This window comes from Anoplophora glabripennis, unplaced genomic scaffold (assembly GCF_000390285.2).
Source record: "Anoplophora glabripennis isolate ALB-LARVAE unplaced genomic scaffold, Agla_2.0 scaffold111, whole genome shotgun sequence".
NCBI classification, from domain to species: domain Eukaryota; kingdom Metazoa; phylum Arthropoda; class Insecta; order Coleoptera; family Cerambycidae; genus Anoplophora; species Anoplophora glabripennis.
Genome location: NW_019416273.1, coordinates 164,935 through 186,456, shown reverse-complemented (window position 1 = coordinate 186,456; position 21,522 = coordinate 164,935). Strand labels below are relative to the sequence as shown.

The following is a 21,522-nucleotide window of genomic DNA, read 5'->3' as shown; positions in this document are numbered from 1 at the left end:
CTTGCCGCGGGCTATGCTTGCAGTAAATAGCAAGTAAGGGAACCTAAATGTAAACGAGTTATAGAAGAAGAGAAAAGAGAAGATTTTTAACGGTTTTTTCGATATATCTCGAAAAGTAACAAAGCAATCGGTACTTACAAAAAATCAGTCGATAGGTCTTTTTAAAACCTACAACTTTCTCTTTTAAAATTTTTCGATCGGTGCTATATTTTTTTAGTTATTTTAGAAAAACCATTTTTGCAACTTTGCGATTTTTTTAACCATGTTCGCCATTTTGGATCGAGTTTAAAGAACAAGAAACTCGATTTAAAATTTAATTTTCTATACGGTCATTTTTTTTTGTCCAGGTAATAATTTCTGTAAGCATTTCTCTATAATGCTTGGACTAAATACTTGTAGCCTAAGAGCTGGCGTGATTTTTTCCCATCATTTGTACCAAAAGATAAGCACATTAATGTTGAAATAGGTTTAAAGTGAACAAATATCGCTACGTTTGGCCGGAGGCGGCTACTCAAACTTGTTTTTTTTTTCAAAAACTCCTTGATTTGTACCACCTGCAGACTATGAAATTTGGCTTTAGGAATACAATTTGACCACAAAAGTGAAATTACAGACAAAAAAGTCGGAGCGTTTCTTAATTACAGCCAATAAAAGGGCTCCGTCTCCGTCGTGAACATCGTAGCGGTCTGTGAGAGCAAGCGAGATGGGTTCAGGCTAGCAAACGCACAAGGGACGGAGAATGATATATTATTCCTACATTGCACGCATGTTTAGTGGCTCTGTACATAGATTTGTAAGAAAATAAATATAAGCAAACATATATTTTATTGAAACTTAACATTCAGTAATAAGAAAACTAACCATTATACACTTTGAAATAAAAAATATGAAAATTTTACTTATACTATTACGAGAGCCATACTTCCAGCGTAAGCATGTGTATTTTTTTCTAAACATTGTTTATTTTAGCAAACCTGCATGTCGGCCTAATAAAGTTTTTTATTTTCGTGGTATTCAAAAAAAACGTGGCGGAAGATTAACGAGCATGCGTTGTATTGCTTAACATTTTAATTTACATTTTTGATAAAATATTAAATCAAATGTAGAGCTTCCTTATATACAGAGTATCTCATAATTAGTGTCCAATAATTTATCACTTGATTACCTATATAGCCAAAAATAAGAGTATGTTTTCAAATAAACATGGGTCGAGAGATGCTTCCTAAGGGATCTACGCTCCCTAAATGGGGGCCTCAAAAAATTAATTTTTTTAAATATTTTCGAAACGGGTTCAAGGAAAATTATAAATTTTGACATAATTGACGCTCATTAAAAGATCATCATAAAATTTTAATCGTCGGCTAAAATTTGCCTCTATTTTTTTACTTGTCGAAATTTTCAAGTTCAAGTTTTCATGCCAACATATGATAGATATTCATATCCTTTATAAAAGAGGTACTCTTTAGTTCTTTGGATAAAATGCTCCATTTCCAAGAAAAACGAATTTAAGCAATTTATTACGTTACCTTAATAAAATTCAAAAAATTTGTTTTGAGTGGCTAAAATGGGCACATGTACCATTATGAATTTTCATATGTCATCATATCAATATACATTGTAATAAACAACGTGAAAAGTGCTTTGAAAACTTTGTTATGGGCCGTCCCGAGCAAGAGGAGGGGGAGAATCGGTTCAAATTTTTGCATGCATTTGTTGCTATAAAATTTGATTGATCTGAGTTTTCTATGAAAAAATGGTGATGTTGTTTTGATCTGAATTTGAAAATTTGGGCAAACAAAAGAATAGTGGCAAATTTTAGCCGACGACCCCCCCCCAATTGAGATGATTAAAATTTTTGAAAAATTTTATGATAATCTATTTCGACTTTTAAGAGCATTCATGGTATCAACATTCATAACTTTCCTTCAACCCATTTCGAAAATATTAAAAAAAAATTTTTTTTTGAGGCCCTATTTAGGGGGTGTAGCTCCCTTAGGAAACATCTCTCTACACATGTTTATTTGAAAAAATATTCTTATTTTTCGCAATATAATCAAGTGGTAAATTATTGGACACTAATTTTGAGACACCCTGTATATAAGAAAACTACATTTGATTTAATATTTTATCAAAAATGTTAAATATAATGTTAAGCAAATTAGTATACAACGCACGCTTGTTAATCTGCCGCCAAAAAAGTACGAAATACTGATGCTATACAATCGTTATTAATTAGGCATATAATTAAGCAGTTATAGTAAAACCAAAAATAACTGTAAAAAAAATCTAACTGGTATAATCAAATTTACAAAATATTGTTAATTAGTAAGTCATCATTTCATTTGTTCACAGCGTATTTGCCTCCAGTTCCTCCTTGACCTACATTAATAATAAGTAGGTACCTATTCTGTCATAAAAACATGCCCTTTATTTAAACACATCTAAAAACACTTTATCAGAGGCATGCCGGCGAATTGTACTATACACCTGCACTTTCCGTATTCCACCGTACCACATATTGTTAGTAATATGTGACCGTACCTATTTCATCGTGACGATGCGAGAACGAATCATTTGCTTTAAAATGTGTTGTAAATTGTAAAGTATCTACATAAATCAATCACTTTTTAAACAGAGGCTAATTATAAACAATTCGTTTAAAAACTAATAAAACACGAACAGAAAAATTAAATTGTAAAAAATATTTTTAGGGGAACTCATTTGGCTTGCTTCTCAAGAAAAATGTAATAATAACTTGAAGTCACTCTTCAACAAACAACAGTAATTATTACATACAAAATTCTGTATTCAGAATTATGGTTTCTAAAATTATACTGGATCTAATAACTAGTAAAACATACAATAATCAATTTGTGAAAAATATCTTAAAGAAATCTTAGGGAGACACTGACTCCCCCGCTTCTAAAAAAAACTGCCACTGTGTAGTAAATTTTAATTATCTTATCACGCTCCATTTTAGTTTAGACAGTCTGACTGATACCGAATGGCATTTGCCTAATTCTTTCTTCTCTAGTAATTATATTATCGATTATATTATCTGGACTATTATCAAAATATGTGTATTAAGTACTATAATTTATTTGTGTTTATAGCTCTTTTACTATTAGACTAATTATTAATTGTCAGAATTAAAATTTTTTAACTTACTAGTATTTAACAGTATTTGTAAGAACTCGGAATAACAGTTTTATTATTATGATTATTTTACATGCAAAGCTTAATATTCCCATTCAAACAAGCACTGCCATCACATTCTTTTATATTATCTAAAATCAGCGCAAATACAACTCAAACATATTGAAGTTAGTCCGGCTCTGGTTCAGCAAAAAATACCTTAGAACGACAACTGTGACTATCGCCCTCTTTTCGATAGTGTCTAAACTATAGAAAAGTTGAAATACGAAGGATTTCTTCAATTGCTCGGCATGAAAAGATGACGGATAATATAAAATATCAGAACACGTACCTTTCCTGTTTTGTCCAATTGATTTATAAAACTACTCAATAATTCTTATTAATTCATGTATAAATAGTATCCTAAAAGCATTCTGCTGGGTGTGGGTATGTTTATAATACCGTACGCTTTTATCTGTATGTTCAACAGTCGTGTAAAGTTCAGGAAACGTAAGATAAAAAAATATGTTTTTTTTTCTTACTTAAAATGTGTTGTCAGTTATCTCACACCCTGAAGAACACTTGTATAAGTAGTACAGTGAAGAGATATCGTTTCTAACTTGCTTAGATTTTTTAAACAATTGGACAAAAAATTCATTGAAAATTGCGCATAAAAACGCCCCCCTTAAGTCATATAAGACTAAATCATTTAATTATAGAAACCAATTAGGGATTGTTTATTTCTTTAATTCGAATGAAAGTTTATCGTATCCTGTTAATGATACCCTAATTGTAGCCAGAGATCTGGGTTTCTATTTCAGTGCAAAATATATTAGCATCGATAGGTTCGTTATCTTTATGGTTATGCAATCTACAAAGATATTTAAATCTGCCCGATATCGTATAAGCTCTTCCTTATCCTTATCTAGACATCGAAAAATATAATTTTATCAATGCTTCTTGGATGGTCTGCAAAAAATGTTATCTAATCTAAAAAAAATTCACGTCAGTGATACCAAATAAAAACTTTCATTTATAATATGATTCATCTTTATGTTGGAACATAAGGTAGTGATAATAAAAATATGAAAATATGGAAAATTTACATAAGGAAACACAAATACTAGCTGATAGTCTGCAGATTAAATTATGTTGATGTTAATTAGGCCAAATATACCGTAGTCTACAACCGCTTCAATTGCGGATTACAAGTTGAAGTTAGAGAAAATATTTTTGTACCTGTAAATCAATGAATCAGTTATCTTTTAATTTATTCCTTACTGTGTAGATCAAGATTCGAAAGAGAGGGGGTTAAGAGTATACAAGGTGATTCAGAACTTTTTTCCGAATGAAAGAAATAAATAAAATTGTATAACACCTTATTTTATATCAGCAGATTCAACTGCTTTTGCCGCTATTGTTATTATTAATTAATAAAATTAATTTGTAGGTTTTTTTTTGTTCAAAATTTTATCCACCGACCGACGTGTAACACATTTGGGCCCGCCTTACCTAGTTTCTACGAACTAACACAAATATTGTCTTACTCCACCATAACACAAATGTTGTCTTGCTTCACCATAAATTAAAATGATATCCATCAACTCCTAGTTGCTATACACTTAAGCCATTTTTAACACTTGAAAAACTAACGTAAACACTATCGCAACAATGATAATACTAAAATCGGATTTCAGTATTCGGAATAACCTGCGGCCACGTGAGCAAATGACGCTATAGGCTACAGTAACCCAGCGATGTAGAGGTTGAAAATACTACAACTTCAATAATTTTTATCTCGGAATCTATGAGGATCTTACAATTTTTTTTTTATATTGCCAGCATTTTTCATGAAGCATTTCCAAATATATATTTTGTGTAAACAAAACTCTACAATCATTATTTCTTGGAAAAATTAATACGTGTACCTATTCAAGGTAAATATGGCGTATTTTCTATGCAATGGATGTGCGGTAAAAATTTGTCGACTGATACGGCGATCAAAGAAATATGCCTCAAAGGCTGTGATGTCATCAAAATAATTTTTTGACATTTTTTGCGACCATAAAGATGCTTATTTATTCTAACTTTTTCCTGCTTATTTCATATAAGCAGAGTTTAAGAGTCCTATGGAACACCGGCTACACTGCGTAGCTGATCTACGTTATGCGTAAGTGCTGCAGAACAGTAAGCGGTTCTCAATAAGTTTTCTAGTTCAATTTTGATTACGTTACATTCACAGTGGGGGTAAAAATGATGAATATACCACAAACAATTCGTTGCTGCGTTCATTAATTGATCCTTAGATAGAAGATGCGCTACATTGATAGGTCTATTCACGCCATCAAATCGCGGAGCCTGAAGAATCGAATAGAGGAGCACCTCGATCGTCGCGAGAAGGCAAAAACGGGCCCGCTTAAGCGCCGATTACCGTTCCGAACATTGCCATGTTCTTTTTACACCTGTTGCACCTAGTCGGCGACACAGGTAGTTACACTCTCCTAATGCCCGACTGTCTTACAGCGTGTTAACGCCTGAGGAGCCGGTCTCTCCCGCCGAATCGTTCGTTGAACCCGTGGCACGGTCGCTCCGAGCTTGCGACTTCTACAGAGGACTCAGGCATCAGAAATTGAAGTTAGGCTATGATTACGGTGAATCAGTGTTGCCATACACTAACTTTGTCGTGTAGCCATGACAAAGAAGGACCAACTTATGCGAACACAGTTTTATTTTTTAGTATAAATTTTATTCTTTGTTATTGTTCTTTATTATTCTGCAACATAAATTTCGTCAAATTATTAATATATAAATCCTCGATTCATCCTGAGTATTAAATATATTCAGGGGATCGGAAAATCTCATTTCTAACATTAGATTTCTAAAATTCGTTCGATTGGCGATAAATCGCCACATCTGGCAACGCTGTAGTGGATGCTTGCCCTGACGAATATATCCGAATACGCATGAATAAATCAAACAGTAGCCATACAATATACAATGTTTCTGATTATACTACGTACGAGTCGTCAGAATATACACCAACACTTAGCCATTCAGATTTATTTGATTTATTCGACAGTATTGTAGTTTTAAAGTGTAAAATGCATAAAACGTGAAAGAACGTTTCAGGGGTAATTCTAAAGTATTCACTAAGTTGCGATAAGCATCGACATTTCCAGGTTTCTTTGATTAACATTGTTTATAATGCAAAACCTGTTAAATTTGTTCTTTAGCGATTACTTTGACCATTAACAGATCGGCCACTAATTTTCGCACACCACTTTTAATTAACACACTGGGAAACCTAAAATATGATAACAGTAACACGTTTTTTTCAACTTGCACGCATATGATACGGAAGGAAACGCCTAAGTTGGAAACTGACATCGAGAAACGAAACTACGCAGTCGTCTCTTTATATAAAATAAGCAAGTATGTAAAAACTGTAACAATGCCCAAGTGATCGCAGGCAAACTGAACCTGTTTTTTTTGCAATTGCTAATAATTGTACTTTTAACAAGGTGTCATTATATTCAGTACGTTTTCAACCGTACGATTTTTCTTTTCCTCCATGCAGGTTGGCAACTTCTATGTGAGGCAAAATATATGCAAATTATTTTCCTCCTCCCTCCACTGTCATCATAATTTCCTATTCTTCACGACTCGAATATGTGTATTTTTTTTTAATCTTGCAGAATCACGGGACCGTATGTCGTTATGCTTCTTCGAAATAATCAAATTTTTATTTCTATGTACGACACTTTTATTTTTTCCGAATACTCTCTTAGCTATACTACAATTTTGTTCTTTTCTATTAGCATGTTTTTTCGATTTTGTTATAATTGACGAAAATTAATTTCTAAACTAAAATGTGAAAATAAATAATACGTCTTCCCTACTTGTGAACGCATTGCATCCTTTGTGACAGTACCAGAAAAATACCGTGTTTTTTTTCTCAACCCCCAATTTTTCCTAAAATTTTGGACCTCCTGGTTGTACCACCCTGTATGTATAAGTATTATTTACAAAGCCATTTATCTTTTGTTCCTATTATTATCTAGTTCAGAAAGTAAAAGTAATAATAAACCACCGATTTTAATTAATTCTCTTCTACATAAACCTGCATATTAAAAATTATTCAACTTGTACTACCCTAAGCTGTAGCGCCATTGTGTGCGATAGTACAGGATCAGCTCTCCTGGGTTGGTATCCGGTACTGCATTGAAATGGTATATCGCTTCCATACCCTTCCGATTTCTGTCGATTTTTCTTCCAGCAATACTCGTTACTCTCTAATATACCTTCACATGGAATTCGCCTGAAGTGATGTGATTTATTTTGTTGAAAATGTTTTTCTGGTCTTCGGTTTCTGTTTCATTTCGACCGAAGTTCCAGAAAAACACTTTCAATATTATAAGGTAATGTGGCGCGCTTACAGTTTTCTTGTATACGCGCCAATGTCCTTGACTGGATATATGACCTTGGATGGAGCGGGGTCGAGCGGGATCAGCGCTCTTTACCCACTTCATCGCTGTAGGCCTCGTCCCTTTCTCCGTCATCCCAGACTGTCAACGAGGCCGGGTTCGATGAGTTCGTGGTGTTCGTGGGGGTGTTAACGCTAGTGTTAAGAAAAAAAGTCAATTACATAAAAACAATTTACTGTTTCAAGATGTTTGCGGCAACCTTTTTGACATTTACATCATTCGTACCACCCACAATCTTTAACGCCAAGATGACATTAACACCCGCTTCCAGATTTTTATTGCAAAGTCGGGAACCGCCATTAAATATTTTTATTCGCCATAAAACAATTACATTGGATAATAAATTTAACTGTTATGGCGGATCATCTGGAATTGTCATCCTTCTGCTACTGCTATCGTAAAGGCGAAGGAAGTAGTACAGAAGACTCTTGTTGCTAGGAAAATGTATTTTTGTATTATCACATTCCACGTTTTAAACCTGGTTAAAGCTTGAGGTTTATCCGTTAACACTTTTTGGAGAGCGGCAAAGTGCCAAAAGTAAAAGGGAATAGCCATCTCCACAAATAATTAATTTCAATCGTTGCCCGTCAGCACGTCATTCACTGCGGACATTGTAAATAAATAGTAGATGTATTGTTTATTTTAGAGCAACTGTGCTGGCCGTTTTGCATAATAGTTATCTGTGCAACTGACCTTTCTAATAATAGCCTGTTGCTGCGTTTTGATTGAGGCCCGCGGGCAAGCCTAGGATGATTCGGATCCAATCGACCAATATATATGATAATTTATTATTGTTCCCGTACATTCCACAGTCGTGAAAGCTGGAGATTTGTGACGTTATATTCCTTGAAAAGATAGTTTTCAAAAAGAAAGGAGATGAGAAAGTATCCACTTAGAAATGTGTTATGATTATGGCCGCCATTTCTGAAGTTCGATGCAGAAAATAGTGCTACGCTTAAGGCGAGAACAGAGCTATTTTGCAGTTACTGGACGAAGAAAGGTCGTTTCTTGCGGATATTTGGCGACATCGAAATATTTATCTCTTTGTTTATTATTGTGGATTTGTGTCATCCATTTCTTTACAGAGAAACACAGAAATGGAACATAGTAAACCTTCTACATTTTTCCTTTTAGAGAGAATATTTCGAAAAGTTCATTAATTACCCGGATAATAATAAAATGTTTACAGTTTTTCACGAGCATATAACTTAATTGGCAACTTGCATACAATTTTTTTAAATGTTTAGAAATAATCTATAACTATACGGTGTGGATCGTTTTGGTGATGCATGTATTGATATCTTGGAAACTATAATATATAGGAAAATAGTTAAATGGAGAAAGTTTTAGACAGTTCTGTTGCCAACTTCATGGTGCTTGCAGACCAGTCCTAGCTCTTCAGGTTTTTGAGTAATTTTGAAATAAATTAAATGTGGCATTTTAGAAAATCGTCTGTAACTATTTTATTTAGAGGAATTTTTAAAATCTGAAAACACTTTTTCACAGTAAGGTTTTTTTCGACGAATATCACTATTTAGATTTTCATTTCGACGTTTCGGTTGCGAGGAACCATCATCAACTTTCTTTTTTTCTTATGGGCGCTGTATTAAATTTTAAGCTGAACAAATAGGTCATTTTTTTGGTTTTTCAATCATGTGATATAAGTAATAAAAAATTTCAAGATCAACCTCAAAAATCAATATTTTAATATTTTTAATAAATCTGGCAACATCGTATAATTTTTCGAAACTATTATAGAATAGTCTAAATTTCTGTAAAAGCTTATCATTAATGTGACACTAATGACTGAAAAAATTACGCTTTGTGTTATTCCAATGAAGAAAAATGTGATATGTTAGAATGCTTTATTAAAAATAATAGAAAAGCAACTGTGATATTAATCAGTTTATTGGAAATTATCCCGAAAGACAACCACCAAATGCAATGTATTTTTATAAATTTATAACTAATTTGAGAATATTTGGAAGTTTTGAAAAGCTACATGCTAAGAACTACTAAAGAGATAATAACTAGGGCAATAATAATATTTTTTCTTTCGTTGAAACAACAAAACGCCATTTTCCCGATTTTAAAACAAGTGTCACTCTAACTGTTAACAATTAACTCGATGATTAACAATAATTCAAAATGACAAGCAGTTTGAAACAAATGCAAATATTATTATCGTCATGGAGACAATGCCATGACATTAATAGTAGCTTTTACAAAAATTTGAGACTATTCTATAATAGTTTCGAAAAATTATGCGGTGTTGCCAGATTTGTTAAAAATATTGATTTTTGAGGTTGTTTTTGAAATTTTTTCTTACTTATATTACATCATTGAAAAGCCAAAAATGCTCTATTTGCTCAGTTTAAAATTCAATATGGCGCCAATTAGAAAAAAGAAAGTTGATGATGGTTTCTCGCAATCGAAATGTGTAATGAATATCTGAATATACAGTGAAATTCCTCAAAAAAACTTGCTGTGAAAAAGTGTCCTCGGATTTTAAAAATTCTCTAAATAAAAAAATTACAGACGATTTTCGAAATCGCCACATTATTTTTCAAATTAACTCAAAAACCAGAAGAGCTAGGACCGGTTTGTAAGCGCCATTAAATTGTCTAAAACCATTTTCCTATCTTTTATAGTTTCCAAGATTCGTAATGAATAATGTTTAGGTGTATGTTTTCATGTGGAGCTTATTTACAAGTAATGATTAGATTACCTTACGGGTGTAGTACGTAAACATGCAGTCAGACTGTCAAGAGGCAACAATGGGCAGATGAGATGTGATCAGGGTTCCTGGCAATCACTCGTGATATGTAACAAACAAGTACTGCTGTATGTTCTTAATACATAACTAATTATGGTTTACACTCACCGGGAGCGCCCCGCCCCGTCCCTCGCTGTCCTATCTGGTAGTCACTCGAATAAGCATCCCCGATGTAGGTTGTGCATGCATCTGGAACACCTGTAATCAAAACTACACACACATACGCTCACTTCTTTCATCCTCGTATCTCTCGGCTCAGCCCCTGGATACGGCGCCCCTTGGCTAATGCCCTCGGCCTCACCATTCATTCTCGTATCACTCGCCTGGATACGGCGCCTCTGGGCCACGACTACCTCTCGGCCTTACCATCCACTCTCGTCACCAGTCATTCATTCACTAGTAACACAATAACAATAATAATAATAATAACACCTTATTTATAGAGACAGTTCTGCCCTAATGACGTACTTTTATTATTAGGGTTTTAATAAGTAATCGCTGAGAACGTATTCACGTATTACCCACTACACTGCTGAAATAAGACTCTCGTCTCTACCGCAGGAACCCAGAATCACACCGTCATGTCAGCTGAATCTACATAAAATAATAACGCTATGAAATACAATCCATCATTTATTGAGAACTAAGCCCAGTTATTCACTTATTTGTTTATTTAGTTTTTCTCTAGTAAAACAGTTCCTAACAATAATAAAGCTTAGCGGGCAATATAAATGTTTTAAAAATGTTTGCTGCCGCGCTAATTCGTGACGTCAATTAGTGCGACTGAGAATATTGATCACGTACCAAAATTTAAATTTTTACATAATTTTAAACCTCTGTAAGTAATTTACAGCGTTAAGGAAATTAATTTTTTTCAAGTGTTAGGTGTTGTCGGTTATGTACTACAAATTTATGTAATTCTGAAAGAAATATTAAATGATTATGCAACTTTATGCTGTTAATTGATGGTTTGAACGTATTTTATTAAAAAACAACAGCTTTTAGTTTTCTCATGATTTCAACAATTAGTGATCAATTAGCAAAGATATGTTCTCGGTATTTAGATTTACGCTTTGGATTTAATTATTGGGATGATTCATTGTACAGCTCATCCGTATTATTGTTCGTGGACATGAAAATTGCCAAAGGCCTTAATGTTCCCAGTTTGACGTCTCGAAAATAAAACCCACGTACTTAGGTTAGGTCTCAATTGTTATTGTGTGTAAAATCAACAAAAACATGTCTGCAAAATCAGCAATTGCTTTTGATATACAGAGTGTGACGACAACATTGTCAAACCTCAAAATAATAAAAAAATCAAGAATCGCAATTATTACGCGAAAATCAGAATTTTAAAAGCTTTACACTTGTGAATTTTTTTTATTCAAGTCCTTGTAGCAACGTCGTCTGCACTTCAGTTATCGCTTTACTGAAATTGTGATATAGTTATTTATGCAACAAGTGCAAAAAGTAAGTGTTTATTGCACGCGACGTGAATTTGTCCAACGAGGCCGTTAGGCCGAGTTTGACAACACGTCGAGTGCAATAAACACTTTTTGCCACGAGTTGCATACAATATTTTTTCTACGTTCATGAAAAAAAAATGTTTTTCTACGTTCATGAAAAAAAAATGTTTTATTTAGGTGTAGAAAAATAAAAAGCGTAATTTAAGAGCAAAATATTTAATAATAATTAATTAACACTATCGGTTAACATTGAGAAAGTTAGGAACTAGTAATTAGGAATAATTTAACTTAAACATTATTTGTACCATTAATATTAAAAGTAAATGTACAATTTTTGCAATTTTCAATATTAATATTTCTTAGTGAATTATTTTTTAATTCTACTTCTTGATTTGTGACTTCTCTAAATGCACTAGTACTTGGTATCTGTACATTGTCATTTTCTTCAGCCTGAAATATTTGTTTTGCAACATTGAGTTTGTTTGCAAGTGATTGCTCTACGTATCCTTCCGCTACTGTCGACGATTTCCATCCGCCGTGTCGTTTGAGCTCTAGTATATTTGTTCCAGTATCTGCAAGAAGTGTTGCGGATGATCTCCTGAAGCAGTGACCCGTATATAGCTCAGGATTCTCCAAATTCAGAAATTTTGCAATTTCATACGGGATTTTAGCAAACGTGTTTACACCAATACAGTGCACTTTTCATTTCGGTAATTGATAAAAAAACGTTTATGTGGAATATGACTGGGACGTAATTTCGTATATTTACGGTATATATCGATCAAATTTAATCCTTCTTCAACCTCACCTTTAATGACAAAACTTCGTTCCTTGTCAGTTTTTGAACGTGGCACTTTTACAATTAATATTGAACCTACTTCTTCTATTTCTTCAATACTCAATTTTTGGAGCTCATCTCTACGACATGCCCCTGCGATGCCAAATATTGCAGCGACCTACAACAAGTAATTTTAAAATATCTTACAAAAGCTAAACAATAATTACTGACGTACTTTTTTCATCAAATACTGGCAATCCGGAGCTTCTTTTAGAAATTTATAAATGTGTTCTCTATTAAATACTTTTGACTTTTTTGACCGAAATCCTGCAGAGTTCTGCTTCATAATTGCCATTAGTTTTTTGTAATTTTTAATATTAATATCTTCTTTTGTAGAAAGGCAAGCTCTCACCATTGAGTACTCAGACCAAAGTGATGAGGGTTTAATATCTTTCGATCTTTTTGAAAAATATGCAAGAAGCACATTTTCTGTAAGATTTACAACTTTTTTATCGAAGCACCACTCTTTAAAACGATTATAACTTTTTTCATATAGTTTTCTTGATTTGCTAGGTAATAAGTTTAATGACGCTGTATTTGCTATTTCACTAACTTCTGGTGGGGTCCCAACAAATTCTTCTTCATCACTATCATCTATTTTTCCAATAATATCACTCATTTTTAAACTTTGTTTAAATGTCAAAATTAATTTTTGACTGACATTTCTAGAACTGCAGAGTTGCATTATCCAAATCATAGTAGTCCTGATCGCGTATGTTTGAGGCATTTACGTTTGTGTTTATAAATTGTAATCATCTGGCATTTTAGAAAAAAATGCATTTTCTAGTAATTTTGTAATCCAGTACATAATAAATATGATTGATAATAAAATAAAATCCGCAATTCTTTGAAACGTATTATAATCTCACAGAAAAAGGACTAAATATTTCGCTCATTTGAATGTTTATGTTTGTCTGTGCAATAAATATTTATTGCACTAGTGCAATAAAGATCCACTTTTTCTAGTAAATATAGTTCAATAAAGTTGTGTTTATTGCATGAACGTAGAAAAAATTAATTTACAGAACCCAAAATTTTTATTGTCACTAAAAAATTAAAAAAAAAAACATCATTTGGTGCAGATGATATTCCGACTTTAATTCTAAGGTATTGTGCTGCAGTTTTAACTGCTCCTTTGTGCAACATATTTAATATTGTTATGAAAAGTAACACTTTTCCAAGTCGTTGGAAAGTGGCCAGAATTTGTCCTGTTTTTAAATGTGCTGACAAATCTTAAGTCGAAAATTACACATCTTTATCAGTCATTTCAAAATTATCTAAAGTTTTTGAAATAGCTTTGTTTAATCCTACCTACCCATCCATTTATATCCGCATTTTTCATACCCGCATGGGTTTTTTTAGTGGCAGATCAGTTGTTACTTTAACGACATTAACGGAATATGTTACGCGTCTTTTAGATAATACAGGGCAGGTAGATGTGGTATGTACAAATTGTTCAAAGGCTGTTGGCAGAACCGACCGCAAGATTTTGCTTTAGGAACTAACGAACTTTGGCTTCTACAATATGCCACATGCTGCTGATTTCATTAGATCTTTGATCGTCATTAGATAAAATAGAACACAATATATCAGTTGGTTTTTACGTGTTCAATCCTTGACCTGCTGTTCATTTTATTTATTAATGGTCTTAGTAGTTTCTCATCTGTAACTGTAACAGTGCTTTATCTTATTAATTTTTATGTATCTAGGCTAAGTCCAACAAACGGCGTTATTTTTCGATGTGATGTGGTTACAATTAGACTAATAATATTTTATTACGTTCGCATTATTTTGTGTGGTAATTTAAACAGTTTATATCACGGTTGTAACATTCTCATTGCTTCATAATCAAATTATCAAAATGGCTACAAAGCATTATGCCAAATGTAAAATAGATGTTATTGTTGGTATTGTTACCTTTTATACATGGGTCATTGTCATTATAAAGCAGTTATCTCGGGTCATTCTCCAGAAATTAAGAGGGTATATGAAACAAATAACAAAGTTACTGTTCTGTCAATAAAAAACAAATAATATGTAACTCACCGGGGGGTTACACTCCCCCTAACTCTAGGATTCCAGATATATCCTTCCGTACGTTTCCATTATATTAATTAGCAAATATATGTATCATTCTTTTTTCGCCAACTAGCTAGTGTCACCTGAAATGAGTCGAGGTTCCCCCGGACGCCAACTAGTTAGCATCCCAACTACCGGGTGTGTGAGTGATACTATTATTATGCCACCTACCTCAACACCACCCAGTATGTGTCAATCGAAGCGCATGTAAGACTCACAAATAAAAAAACCACTGTCACAAAGAACAACCTCTCTTAGTTTCCAGACTACATTTTTGTATATACTCATAAATTACATTATCTCAAGGGCAAATAAACAATTGGCTGGAGCATTCCGTGTAACAGCTGAGGTTTGATTCAAAGCAACCGCGATAGTTTTCACTTCATAATAAAATATATATTGATTCCTATTATTACAATACTTGAAAAATAAACAAGTGTTATACTATTAAATTAACTGTATTTTTATACACTGTATATCATTTTAATCGATCACCACGAATAACTTTGCGGTATGACCTCCAATTGAAAAACTTCCAGTACAAAAGTTGTAAGGCTTTAAAGGGGTTGTACGATAATGACTTTGGTTTTGACCCAGAGGTCAAACTTAGGGGTCATTTAGAGGTCAACTTCAGATTTTTAAATGGAACGATTATTACTGCAGCGTTCTACGATTTATTTACTATAGAAAACGTGTATAGCATCTGCCAAATTTCTACTTTAGGAAAAAGAACACTAAATCAATTTTAAACGATTAATTAATGCAGTAAATGACATATTCCCCATCAAAACATCAAATCTGTACCTAAAAAATACGTTGTAACAACACTAACTCTAGTATCGACTGTTTGTTACACCTGTCCTCGAACAAAGAGCATTCTTATTCACGACGATGGCGCGAGCCCATCAATGGATCCATAACCTCTTTATTTTCCTCTCCAGCCTCGGCCAGATATCGTATGTCGGCGTAGGCGGTGGACGACGAATGAATCCCCGTTGCAGTAGTCTCAGTTATCGACACGACAAACCAACGCGGGATGGTTATTGCGGCATTCACGGCCGATTCAGATGCGTTAGCGTTAGCGAATATCTCGGGCCGCCTAGACGGGAGTTCAATAACACTTGAGTGGGAAAGACGGCGGCGGCTATCGACGACTTTTGTTTCTAAAAATAATGGCTTGTGATGAGAGCCGATGCAATTGGTCGATGGTCGGTTACATTGTTGCACGGCGTGTATCCGGAAAATTGAGACGCGAGGTCCAGAAGTGCACACGTTTGGCTTTCCAGCGACGAAATTAGCTAATTGTGAAACGAAATGCGTGCAAGAAAATTGAGAATAAGGCTCATCATAGGTTCAAGTTCAAAAGTGGCATAAGCCCGATTGACGCTGTTTGTTTTTTAGGGGTAAAAACTACCCCTAAGTTAAAAAAATTGAAAAAATTAAGTTTCAAGCATTTTATTGATAAAAATTTTGTTCAAACACAAAGATTAAATAATGTTCCATGTTCTCGAACATGTTTTATGATATATTTGATCTTTTCGACCCTTTATTTAACCCTTAAAAACTACCACTATGCAAAAATTATGATAAAAAATTACTTTTTAAAGATTTTGAATGATTAAATCTTGCAATTATTTAAAATAAAAGTTACCTTATAGCTAATAAAAGAATTTTTCCCTTTCAACCCCTAAAAACCACCCCTGTATTGACAAAAATGATAATAATTACTTTATAAAAGCTTGGAATGCTTTAACGGTGCAATTGTTTAATTATTTATGAAATAATTTGTATCTCATAACATTTTTCAATCCGTATAAACCACCCCTATGCTAAGAAAATGATATAAAATTACGTTTTAAATCTTGGAATTGTGCAATAATTTAAAATAAAAATTCCCTTATATTGTTTATGAAAGAATATTTTACTTTTGCCATTTTCAATTCTTATAAACTACCCTTTTACCAATATTAATGTAAAATATTATTATTATAATCGATTTTTAAATATAATCAATCATAAAAAAAATTCTACGCTGCATATAAATAATCACACTAAATATCAATACATAAAAACGTACCTACAATCAACCAAAACACAAAACATCCACAAATTTCCATTTTTTGCTGTGGCACTGTTCTCGCATTAGTTTGTGATACCTACTTTTTTTTGTTATTTTAAACCATGTCCATTCCACTCATTGGCTTTTTTTCTCCCCTGTCAAAGTAAAGTAGGCCAAACCCTATATCTACGTATTTCCCTTCTAAAGAACTATCCATTTACGCTTAAAAAATTAGGTAGTGCTATTTAAAAAAAATGTCGATGACGTCATAGGTTTATGAAACATAGCGCAAAAAAGGTTTAAGCAACGTGACAAAATGAAATTCTTATTTACTATTTGACGTGTTTTAGCGTTTTTGTGAAAACGCAACACATAATAAAATACGAATTTTTTGCGTTACTTCTGGTACACACTGTATATAAAAGTGAGAAAGCCTATTTTGCTCCGAAAAAATGTCATTGATTTTTTTTTACCATAACTCGGTTAATTTTGAAGCTATAGTATCCTACAAAAAAGCATTTTAAAGATAATTTTAAGAACTGTAAGATCGTTTGCATATAAAACCTTTTAAGTCCTTCCTTTTTAAAGGGAAAGGATCGAAGGGCTCGAGACAGGTCGTTTTTTCACTAAAATGGATACTTCAACGGCGATATCTCATTTATTATGCTATAGGAATAAAAAAAGCTAAATATATGTTGAAAAAAAGCTACATTTTTATTGTGTATAATTTTTTACGTATCTTTCACAGTTTCAGAGTTATTATATAAATAAGGCAATTTTTTTTTAATAATGAAAAATACTTTTCAACTTTTACCGTACATTATTCAAAAAATATGCATTCTAAACCGGTCTAACTTCAGGATCCTATGAAAAACACTAAAACAAAACTAATTGTAAAGGGTCTACGATTAATTTTAATTTTGATGGAAATGGTACAGCGTTTACTACCCATCTGTTTTTGACGATAACTCCTTCAATTTTGCTCTAATTTTCTTTTATAAGTGCTCATTTTGAAGGTCTTTTTGAGTACTACAAAAAACTCAAGGAGCGTTGTACACGTAAAATTAAATCTTTTTCCGTTATTTGACGTTGAATACATCGATTCGAGTATTCCCCAAAATAACACTTTTTAAATAACGATTTTTTTTTGTTTATTTATAAGATACATTTTTGTTCATTACAGTTTTTTTAATAAAATGCGTAGTTTTTGAGTTATTCACGAAAAATACTCTGAAAAAGTGTTTTATTTTCACTCAAAATTCCAAGTTTTTAATCGTGAATAACTAAAAAAATATTTACTGAACATTTTTTAAACAACACACACTATATTTATTTATGAATTTCCATTTAACGGATATTTATTAAACAAGTGATAAAATCTAACGAAAGCAAAAAAATTCCTACACAATTAATGTAGTCATGTGGTGGCTATGAATTACTTTTGCATTTTTTATATTGCGTGCATCAACTTTCCTAAAGTAAAGCGGGTTTTCCGTAGTCTATATATGCACATTCTGGAAACTTATAGACATTTAAGTGGGACAAAGTTTCTACTACGAATAGAATATTTGAATAGGTGTCGTAATTATCGAGTTAATTGTGAAAAAAAGTGGTAATATGGGGCTATATTTACACAATGTTAATCAATCGACTTTAGGTGTGGTCTGTTATTTTACACTAGTCAGAATTAAACGATTCTAGTGGAGATAGTGTAAACTTATTAAGTTGTGTTTGCCAACACTCCGACACACAGGAGTTAGTTTATTAAATATTTGAATCACCAAACGTGCATAATGTTTCTGGGTAATCAGAACTGCCTTCAACGTAGACGTGGTCCGTTTGATTTCAAGGAATCTATGAATATCGCGGTTTAAAATTTTATATATGTCGTGCAGTTTGACAAGTGTTTTAATTGTATTTTCAGTCATGATTCAGTTAAATTAATTATAACTGATTGTTTCGCACGTTTTTTGTATGAGAAATATTATTAAGAAAAATATGTCGAAATGAAATACTGGGTATGCATGTGTGCAATGACCTAGGTCTACTTTGACTTTCTGCATGTTTTCTTGTTAGTGAAGGACACTGTGCCAAATATCAGTGTCAATTTGAGTTGTGAAGTTTTATTGTTTCTGACAGGACATTAAAAATTTTGAGAGGGCTCTTTACAGGCCAGAGAAGTTTGGAATCACGCAAAAAGTCAAAATTAGGCCTAATGTTAATCGAAGTTCTATCAGATCTACCTCAAGTGACGCCAGATAAGTTGGATCACTTGACTGGTAAAACTCTTAAAAAATTTTTTAATAATCTTGTAATGTACGATAAATATTTTCAAGTAGTACAATAATCGTTTTGTCATAAACATCATTGTATTTAAAATGTAGAAAACTTCTTTTTTAAATTTATTTCAGATTTAAATACGAAACAGTTGCCATTCTAACTGCATAGTATACGAAACATGCACATGTCGAGGTTAAATTTCTACGTTGTTACCAATTTATGTATTCGCAACTTCATAAGTATTGCAACTAACTATAAAATACATTGTGTAGGGTTATAGTCTGTTTAGAAATGAAAGAGAATAATAAAAGCTTATTATGTATGCAAATCGTAAATAAATGTAGTACTGGTGCTTATATTCAATATTTTTATATTATGTATTATCGGTATAGGATGAGGTGTACCTTTGAAAAAATTTTGTGCGATCGGACTGTACTAAATTGTAGCAGGTAGTTAAAATTTAATCCCCGACAATCCGTCTTTGTCTATGCCGCTTCAATTTCTCGGTCCATTTCTCTTATAAGTAAACAATATAAAAACAGCATTTCAAAACATGAGGCTACTTTAAGCATCATAACCGCGTTAAGAGGGTTTTTAGTAATTCAAATAAAATTATTCAATATTATTATCAAAATATTTATTTAAATTTAATGAATAGACTTTTATTCCACACAAAAATATATGTATTTTGAAAATTCAAATTATGGTGAGTAAATGTAGTGTTGTACAAATGTACAATAAAGAAAATAAAAAAGTAGGTATATTAAAATTCATCCTCTGAATATTCTCATGAATTATCTTCGTCTCCTAGATTGATAATGATAGGTTCCACAGTAACGTCAATTAAATTATCGAGTTCCCACATTTTCTCCTCTTCTTTTTGTACATGATGTATACATCTTTGCCAGTTATCTGCAGTTACTCGTTCCAAGGAATTTTTTAACAAAATTTTCACGTCACTTAATTTAAACGTCGTATTATTTCGCGCTACATCTCCTTTTACCTGCGCCCAGACTAATTCGATTGGGTTAAGTTCACAGTGATAAGGTGGTAACCGTAGTACCGTTATTTGGCGATTTGTTGCCATTTCATCGATAACATATTTTTTCTGATCTTTATTAAGATTGACAAGTGTCAAAAGTTCCTTTTTCACCATATTCGTTTCAAAAGAAATGTTTTTTCCATTGAATTATATCGGCTTTCCTCCAAGCAGTCGTAGGCGTCCGCTCGGTCTGCCGTGAATGGTAACTGGCATTATCCATGACAATTACAGACCCCGGAGGAATAAGATCCAACATCTGTGTAAAATACTCTTCGAAATCATCTGAGTTCATATCTTCGTGATAGTCCCTGTATTTTTAGATTCAAATAAAAGTAAACCGCCATCTACAAAACCACTGGCACTACCTATATGTGTCACTATTAATCTTCGCCCTTTACCTGAAGGTGCCTTGAACCCTGTTGAAAGTCCATCCAAAAATGCTTGTCGAAAACTTTTTACATTTTTATCTTGCCATACTTTTGTTACAGTATATCCCTCGTTGACCCAAGTTTCGTCTAAATGATAAATATTCCTCCCTTCGTCACGGAATTTTCTAATTGATCTTAAGTAGGATCCTCGCCAACAAATAATTTCATCTTTATCGATAAGAACTGATTTCCTGTTCTGCTTTTCCCAGCTAAAATTCAACTCTCGTAAGACGGCCCATAATTTGCTTCTACTGATTTTTGGCAAATCGTTGTCCTCTGAAAGTTCACTTAATAATTTGTTTAGCGTTGGTATTTCTTTTTTAAAATAAAATGAGTGTACTTTTCTGCGAATGACTTGACCTTCCTGTAGATGATTTTGGGGGATTTACAGTATCTTGTTCATTTTTTGTTTCTTTTAAAAGTCTGTAGATAGTCGATTTTCCAATCCCTGTCATTTTTGTTAGCATTAGTGTTATCCGATAATTACCTGAAATGAAATATTACCACGCTCATGGCCGGTTCTTATCTCGGGGTTTTATTACTCTCTTTCATTTCCAAACAGACTATAGTCACTACAATCTGACAACTTATTGTGACTTTATTATTGAAATTACAAAAAAGTTTTTAATACTAAAGTTTTAGCTTTTCTTATGAATTTTTATAATACAGTATTAGAAAAAAACAATTGAATATGTAATGGAAATCACTAAATTAAAGAATTTTTTTAATGGAACACCCTATATATTAGTGCATACTTAGCTTCGTTAAATTTTTCTCTTTTCAAAAATAAATATACCTAATGTTACTGTTTGATTCAGGACTTTTCGACATATTTCAGTTTAAAACTATTTTTGAAAAAACACGAGGGAAATTTATGTCTGACGGATCGCAGTGACTGTGGACGAGGCACGTGGGACAAACAAATGACTTTGACA

At 32.7% G+C, this 21,522-nt stretch overlaps 1 protein-coding gene across 3 annotated transcripts in view; it reads left to right on the top strand.

The window, feature by feature from the left end:
* LOC108903939 (mediator of RNA polymerase II transcription subunit 13) overlaps positions 1-21,522 on the top strand; it is a 178,919-nt gene that overhangs the window by 109,348 nt on the left and 48,049 nt on the right. The window lies entirely within an intron of this gene.